The 8,676-nt window shown below is 35.9% G+C and overlaps 1 non-coding gene across 1 annotated transcript; it reads right to left on the bottom strand.

Annotated features, from left to right (window-relative positions):
* Positions 1-6,892: 6,892 nt before the first annotated feature.
* Positions 6,893-7,020, bottom strand: LOC129468716 (small nucleolar RNA SNORA40). Its single transcript, XR_008652794.1, has one exon. It is a non-coding gene; the product is annotated as a small nucleolar RNA SNORA40 (small nucleolar RNA).
* Positions 7,021-8,676: the final 1,656 nt, after the last annotated feature.

Here is an 8,676-nt window from a genome sequence, read left to right as displayed (position 1 = left end):
TTGCAAGCATAGACGCTCCAGTATACTAACAACAGTCACATAGATATAACAGTTTTGAACATGAAACTTATTCATAAACAAATGGGTCAAAATGGGAAATGTGTAGGCATATATCACTATCATTGGTAATTGTGTGCATCGAGCTTTGTGCCTGCAGTAATCTGAAATACTATAAAGGACAACCTAAATGTTTTGATGAGACTGATAAAAAACTGCAATGGGTCACTACCACATATTCAGTTACCTGAAGAGCTGAGACCTGGAGAAATTTTATCTTTCATATATGTAGAGATACAAAAAGGATATCTCTTCATTTATTGAGGAAGTTTCAACATTTTTATGTATATGTATAATGCTTGCACACAAAGTCAGTATTGTGATAATGCATTTTTATGGACTCAAATTTGCAAAGAATGCATAAAACAAATTAGAATTCTCTAAAAGTCTTAAATTTATCTGTACCTCCAGCATTGGAAATGATATAAAGGTAAAATACAATGCATAGCAAATTGTAAAAAATAATGCTGACAATTTAAAACAGTGGGGAAAATAAAACTAAAAGAAAAACCTAAAAGAAAATTTGACATATGCATAAAAGATGTATTACAGGGATAGATTATGGACAACTGCATGGAGATAGTCCATAAGAGCTGGCCAACTTTCATGATCATTAACTATATTTTGACATCTTGCATAGTGATGAATAGCTGTTTTTTGTTTTTTTTTCTTTTAGGGCATGGCTTTCCTCAGGGAATATGTCCACACTCATTTTCTATGTGGTACTGATCTTTTTGAAATTCTGCTATGATTTAATATATTGTGACATGAACATTCCCTATCAAAATTTTTCATCTTCTCTGCCTTGCTTTCATGTTGTTTTACTTGTGCAAAAATCCGTTTCACATGCACTAAAATACAAACTGTAAATTTAGAGGGAACAATACTGGTGATGGAACAGCAACACCATTGAGTGTCTTCTTACTTTAGCATGCATATAACTATTTTTGAACTAATCAGTAACTGCCTTGGCTTCTCCAGACAAATGTGGCTTTAATTCACTAAAAGCTCCTAGAATATCATCGGCTAGAAGGAATGCCAGTGCAGAAAAATGACACATTTTTAAACTTGAAGTTTTTGTTATTGCTCTATTGCACGGCCAATCCACTCATCTGAATTTTCTGTCAAATGCATTGGGCTGAATGGACAAAACAAATTTTGTTAGTAACACCTTGAAATTTATTTTAGTGGTCTTGAGCACACTCAGTTCCAAATCTGTCATTATGGTTTGGGGATTCAGTTAGATGTTATGTATTTTAGACTTTAGGGATTTTGATCTTTATGGATGACTTTTGATCTTTTGAGATTTCAACATTTGGATTATGGCATTTGGGATTGTGATTTTCAGAATTATGATTGGCAATTTTAACTAATTCTGGCTTTGTATATTAATAATGCAATGCTTTTTTCAAGCTATTTGTTAAGTGATTCATCTTCCAGTCTAATGTGAATTCTAGAAGGAAGGCAACTCATTTGAAAAGCCACATGGTTCAAGAACTCAAATTGGGAATGATTTTTTAAAAAAACTTGAGACAAATTTCACTTACTAGAAAATTCACCTTCTTAAAGTATAAAATTCAATGGTTTTCAGTATTTTTGCATGAAGGTTCCAGTTTCTCTACACCTCTGATTGTTATTTGCCTTCCTTCCTCCCTTATTTATTATAATCATTTTAGTGGGTGTAAAGTGGTTCCCACTGTGGTTTTGATATGCATTTCCTTAATGACTAATGATGTTGAACGTCTTTTTTCATGTGCTTATTGGACACTTGCAAATCTCCTTTGGAGAGATGTTTATTCAAATCCTTAACTCATTTTGTAATTGGGTCATCATTTCTACACTAGCTTTTAAAATGTTCTTGTCTACTAATTCTATTACGTATGTTATTTCAAGGTCTTTTTCAATTGATTGACTTTTCCCACCTTTATAGATTGTAGTGTCTTGTTTCTTTGAATGTCTAGCAATTTTATATTGAATGTCAAACATGTTGAATTTGACCTTGTTGGGTGTCGGGCTTTCATTAGTTTAAAGAATAATCTTGCATTTTGTTCTGTAATGTACTTGTTATTTGGCAACATTTAATCCTTCAAGTCCTGCTTTTAAGTTTCATTAGTCTGGGCCAGGGCAGCCTTTAGTTTAGGGCCAATTTTGTTCCACTGCTAAGATATACACATCTAAGCATTTTACCCAGTGCTCTGGAAATACTGAGGTTTTTTTACTTTGGTGGAAAAATGAATTTTTCTAGTCCTGTGTAAGCTCTCTTTCTTATGATTCTTCCTTCTGCCCTTCTAGATCATTCTTCCTCTTATAGTTTCCTTACAGACATATTTAAATCATTTCTCTTTTCTGTAGTTCTCCAGAGCAATCTGTGCAGATCTTTCCCCTTTGGAGGCCTGCCCTGTGAACTCCAGTTACAAAAATCTCTCCAGACTCCCTCCTCTGTTTTGTCTTCTAGAGACAAGTTCCTCTACAGATCATTTTCCTGCACAGCAGCCTGGAAATTCTCTCCAGATCTCAAGCTTAGCAATAGTAGAGCTCCATTGTTTTTTTTTTGTTAGGCACAGTGATAGCTTTCCTGCATTGCCTGAGAACTTTTATTCCATATATTTTGTCCCCCGCTTTTTTTTACTACTTCAGGTGGAAAGGGAAATTCTATCTCATGCTCAATTTTGGCCAGGAGCACAAGTCTGTATTGCTCTTTTAGAAACGTGTCTTTTTTGACTTATTTTACTGGTTGTTTTAGATATCACAACATAGATCTTTAAGTTATCACAATTAACCTTCAAATAAAATTATGCTTTTAAACAAATGTTTAAGAAACTTAAAACTATGTATTTCTATTCACTCCTCTGCTTTTTATCCTTTTATTGTCTTATATATTTTCTCTGCATGTGCTGTGCACCAGTTATATTTTTATTGTTTATATTTTAAACTGTTAATAGCCATTAAAACGTTTCAAGAAGCTAACAAAAAACACTTTTATATTTGCTTAGATATTTACCCTTTTTGGTTCATTATTCTTTCCTATAGTTCTAGAATTTCTTCTGGTTTAACTTCCCATCAGTCGTAGGAAACTTTTTATTTTTTAAATTGAGATTAGTTTTTCAAGACTAATTCTAAAAAACTAATAGAAGAAAAGATGTGCTTTTTCCTAGAAGTAATTATTGTTTGTCTCAGTCTTTACTATTCTTTTATACAAAATTTCTATGCTATGACCAAAAATTACAAGATACATATAGAAGCAAGAAAATGTGACTCATACAGACAAGAAAAGAAACAGTTAATAAAAGCAGAACAAAAGATAGCCCATATGTGTGAATAAAAAAGCCTATTTAGTCTTCATTTCTGAAGGATATTTTCATTGTATATGGAATTTTGTGTTGACTGCCTTCTTTCCAAAGCTTCAGTATTATTATTCTATTAATTTTGGTCTCTACTGTTTCTGATGAGAAGACAACTGTTATTCTTATTGTTGTTCTGTTTGTTGTTTTACCTCCATTTAGGATTTTCTCTTTGTCTTTGACTTTGCATGTTTTCACACTTGTGATAGGTACAGTTTTCTTTATATTTGTACTTGAGGTTGAGTTTTCAATCTGTGGGTCAATGTCCTTCATCAATTTTGAAAAGTTTGCAGCTATTTTGTTTTTAAATATTTCTTCTGCACTATTCTGTTTCTTCTACTCCTAGGACTCTGATTACATGTGTTTTGGAACTTTTCATATTGTCTCACAGCTTTTCATCTTGTGCCACAGGTGCTCGCTTTTTTTGTTTTTAATAATTCTTGTCTTTGAGTTTCATTTTTGTTACTTTATATTGATCTGTCTTCAAGTTCACTGGTCATTTCCTCTGCTATGTGCATTTTGCATCTAAGGTCTTCTCTTGGATTCTTTATTTTGATGTAGTGTTTCTAATTTCTAGTGTTTTCATCTGGTTTAAGAAATAGTATATTTTTCTACTATAATCACTTAGCTCCTAAAGCAGCAGTCCCGAACCTTTTTTGGCATCAGGGAATGGTTTCATGGAAGACAATTTTTCCGTGGATGGGGGTGGAGGAGATTGTTTCAGGATGAAACTGTTCCACTTCAGATCATCAGGCATTAGATTCTAACAAGGAACATACAGCCTAGATCCCTTGCATGCACAGTTCATAACAGGATTCGTGCTTCTGTGAGAATCTAATGATTCTGTGGATCTGGCAGGAGGTGGAGCTCAGGAAGTAATGTTCACTTGCCTACCACTCACCTACTATTGTGTGGCCTGGTTCCTAACAGGCCACATACGAGTACTGGTCCCTGTCTTAAAGCATGTTGTATACATTTTCCACAGGATCCTTTAGCATTTTTATCCTAAATACCTTCAAGACCCAGTCTGATATTTCATCATCTGGGCTATCCCTGGTTCTGCTTTTATCAACTGTTTCTGCTCTTGTCTGTGAGTCACATTTTCTTGTTTCTAATGTATCTTGTAATTTTTGGTCATAGCATAGACATTTTGTATAAAAGAATAGTAAAGACTGAGGCAAACAATAATTCTAGGAAAAAGCACCTCTTTTCTTCTATCAGTTTTTTAAAATGAAGATCAAAATTAATCTGATCAGTTATTGAACTGGGTCTGGGCTTTGTTGCAGCTTTAGTTTGTTTCACTCACTGCAGGCTTTAGTTATTTTGAGGATTGTTTGGGATTCTCCTTTTTGCAGGATTTATGCTCTGGAACTGCCAATATTATGGAGATCTTTTTATGAATTTCAGTAGAGTTGACAGCTTTCCAAACTGTGTGAAAACTCTCTGCTTTGTGGCCTGCCTGCCAGATTTATAAGTTGCTAGAGGGTTGTCTTTGCTCTTCAGTACAGCTCCTGAGTTTTCATGGCTTAGGAGATTTTTTTTACCCTGCTGGCCTGCCCAAGCCTTCTGAGGGAAACTTTATTCTTTGAAGCCTTGAAATAACTTATATTTTAAGATGTGTGCAAGATATCTGGCATTTCTTCTGACCTTTGGTGCCTCTGATGAATATCTTTTAGCTTTCTTGTTATGCTCCTTACCTCTGGAGGTGGGCTGCTTTGTAACTTGAGGAGGTACCATATACCTCATGGGTGATCTCTCCTGACCTGTCCCAAGCTGTTGGCACACTATCTCTGAGCACTCAGTGAAGACCCTTAGAAAGATTTGGCAGGTGGATTCAATCTCACTCTGTACCTGGGGTTCTTCAGAATATTAATCTGCCAGACCATATACACTCTTATTTATGTTTTTAATTTCAGCTGGATTCTTCCTATCCAAAACTATGGTGTGTTTTTCTTTTTTTTTGTTTTTTTTTTTTTTGTTTTTGTTTTTAAGTCCTCTCAGAACTCTTCCAGGGATGTGATCAGCTAAGGTCTCTTCTCTCTTATAAAGCACTTGTCCTTTTCTGGAATTTAATTTTTGTTTCTTTGAGTCTTGAACTGGTATATTTGAAAAAAAAGTGATGCAGCTTATCTGGTTTGTTTTGTTTGTTAGAGTGAGAGAAAAACTTGTGGCTTTCTACGTCATAAACAGACACAGTAGGGTTGTGTGATTAAAAACAATTCCCTATTTATCATGCCTGACAATTTCAGCAGTTACCATAGTATAGAGAAATTCTAAGGATGATATTTCCCATAATAACTTCCATGTGATTGAACAGAACAATTTTTCATTTCCATAAGACCATTCTACAATTTCATTTTGGACTTCCTCTAGATCCTAACCTTAACCAGCTCTTGGGACAGATAGAGTCATGTAGTATTGATTCCTCTTAATTATACGACTCACATTTATGTGGTACTTCTATAGGGATTCAAGCATTTTTCCTGCTATATCCCCCAATCCTGGAGCAGTGTGTGCCAGACAGCAAGCATTCAATAAGCATTTGTTGAATGACTATTTGATCCTTAAACTTTCCCTGAAGATAGACAGAAAGGGGAAATAACTCCCATTTATTAAATGTTGATTTTCTGTTAGGAATTGTTCTGCATGGTTTATACACATTTAACCCTTAAAATATCTCTGTCACACATTCTTATCAATGTCTTGAAGAATGAGAAACTAAGCTTTCAAGCCTGTCAGTTGGAGGTCAGCTTTACTAGAACCCAAGTCAACTTTTGGTTCTTGACCTTTTCCATGCTACCACTCTGTTTCTCATAAAATGGCTCTCCCTATAAGAGAAAATGAAAGAACACAGGGTCTGTAGAAATCCTTCCCCTTACATAATTGAGACATCTCCTTTCAACTCTAACCAAAGTTCAATATGTGCATCAAGGAAGAAGAGGCTTGTGATAAGAATCAAACGAGATAATGTAGGGCAAGTGGTTCACAGCCTAGAAAATGCCACTCACATGGAATTAGCCAGTGCACCCAGCAGTCCAAGAAGGGGCATAGCAGGTAGATTTGCAGCCCCCGTCGTGCTGTTTCTGCCTTGCTGGCTGCAATTTCAGCCAGGCCCCAGGGCTGGGTATCAGGGTTACAGCACTTAGAAAGTGGGCTTGGTGAGAGAAAGTTAGTCACTATCCTCTTGCTGGGAGTATACAGTGATGGGTCCCCAGATGCTGTTTTTTTCTCTCCCTGTCTTCTTTTTTTAAAATTTTATTTTTAAAATTTTATATATAAAGAAAAATATTCACCCAGCTAATTTTTGAGTTTTTATGGAGATGGGGTGTTGCTTTCTTGCCCAAGCTGGTCTTGAACTCCTAGCTTCAAGCAATCCTCCCACCTTGGTGTCCCAAAATGTGGGGATTGCTTGCATGAACCACTATGCCTGGCCTGGAACCAACATTTATGGTTATCAGAACTCCTTTCACTTAGTTAACTGTCTCAGATATGAAAATATCCTTTCTTATATGTATCAAAACTCATACTGAGCAATGAGTTCTGGGTTGCAAAAGAGGATTTATTTTTTGCACCTGTCTGTAAGACTTTATCCACAGGTTAAGCAAAAACATGCACAAGTCTAGTCTCCCTGTCTTCTTAAGAGGAGAGCCAGCTTTCTTACCCCTGCCATCTTGTTCTACTCCCAAGGAGAATTCTTGCTCAAAGATTCATGCCCCAGACTTCCCGCTTGAACTTCCTGTGCTCAGATAATTCTCATTGTAGAGTCAATGAACTGCTGGTCATCCATCTTTGTTTCTGAAGTCCTACCTATCAAACCTCATCAGGCTACCCTGGTGGGGGTGGAGGATGAGGGATCTTTGGTGAATAAGACAACTTAAAATAAAAGAAATCTGAATTAGTCTATTTTTAAAAGAAATTTATTTTCATTTCTTTCAAATATGCAAATTACCTAGGACAAGATGAATAGCATTGTCCTCAAAGACCTTGCTTTGGTGAATAGCCAAATTAGATCCATAATTAGCACACCAATTGTGGTTAAAAGTAATGTGGCTTAAATGCCGGCTTCACCTCCCTCATCTTGTTTACATTATTAATTTAATGAACTGACACTTCAGAGAATAGAAGTTGAACTTCAAGCCTCTAATTTAAATTACATTTAGTGGTCACAAATTAAACTTTGAGATTTTTCCCTTATTATAATAGTATTGTATGCTGTGTTTTAGTGATTACAAAGTATTTTCTTATATATGGGCTCCTTTTGTCTTCCCAATAACCTTATGGGGTGAGCAGGGAAGTTTCCTTATCTCTATTTCACAGATGAGAAAATGCAGAGTCTAAGGTATTAGGTTACTTATATAAGGCCATACAGTCAAAGATCAGTTAGTTCGTTCTATTCTGATTCTTCAGAGATTTACTCCATTTCTAATGATATGGAACCAAAGCAAAACAAATGGTAGGCATGCAAAATAGATAATTTTATTCATTCTTTTGCTACTTCATTCATTATTTCATTTCCTTATTTATTCATTTTTATTCCTAGAGACTGCTACTATCCCTGGAATGTAACAAAGATCTCAGTAGGGTGCTTACTGTATGAATGGAAAGGGGGGAAAATAGAATAATTTACTTTATGTAGTGGAGTAAAGGTATCTTACCTGTTCATATTGCCACCGACCCCACACTGTGCCACACATAAAGTCCTCTGAAGTAGGGCAAGTAACAAGGGAAACAATCTCACTTTATCAGCTTTTGCTTCTTCAGGCAAGTCTGTAGCAGGTGCTGGATGACGATTTGAGCAATTGGAAACTTTTAAGTGTTCAGATGGCCACTGAGGTCAAGCCCATAAACCCTCACCTTCTGCCTTGCTCTTCTAAGCCTTCTGTTCTCATATTAGCTCCCTGGTCCATCGGTCCATTCTCTGTCTTCCTCACTCCCTCTTTCTCTTTCTCTGTCTCTATCCCTTAATTTCTTTCTTTCCTCCTCCTTTTTCCTCTTTATCTTCCTTTTTCTTCTCCTCCTTTCCCAGTCCCCCCCACTCTCTCCCTCTCTTTCATGTTTTGTACAGTGTGAAATTAAAGACTGAGTAGCACGACTGAAGTTAGATATTTCCACAAAATAATGACCCAGGATTGGCTTCACTGAGTTTTAAGACATGCCACGTGTACTTCAGGCTAAAGTCCATTTTTCCACATGGAATAGCCATATTGTTAAAAACATTTGGAGGGCTGAACTTTCCAAATGATTAACATAAGTATCTACTTTATGGTTTGCATTTTTC

This window comes from Symphalangus syndactylus, chromosome 18, assembly GCF_028878055.3.
Source record: "Symphalangus syndactylus isolate Jambi chromosome 18, NHGRI_mSymSyn1-v2.1_pri, whole genome shotgun sequence".
NCBI classification, from domain to species: domain Eukaryota; kingdom Metazoa; phylum Chordata; class Mammalia; order Primates; family Hylobatidae; genus Symphalangus; species Symphalangus syndactylus.
This window is presented reverse-complemented; position numbering and strand designations above follow the sequence as displayed.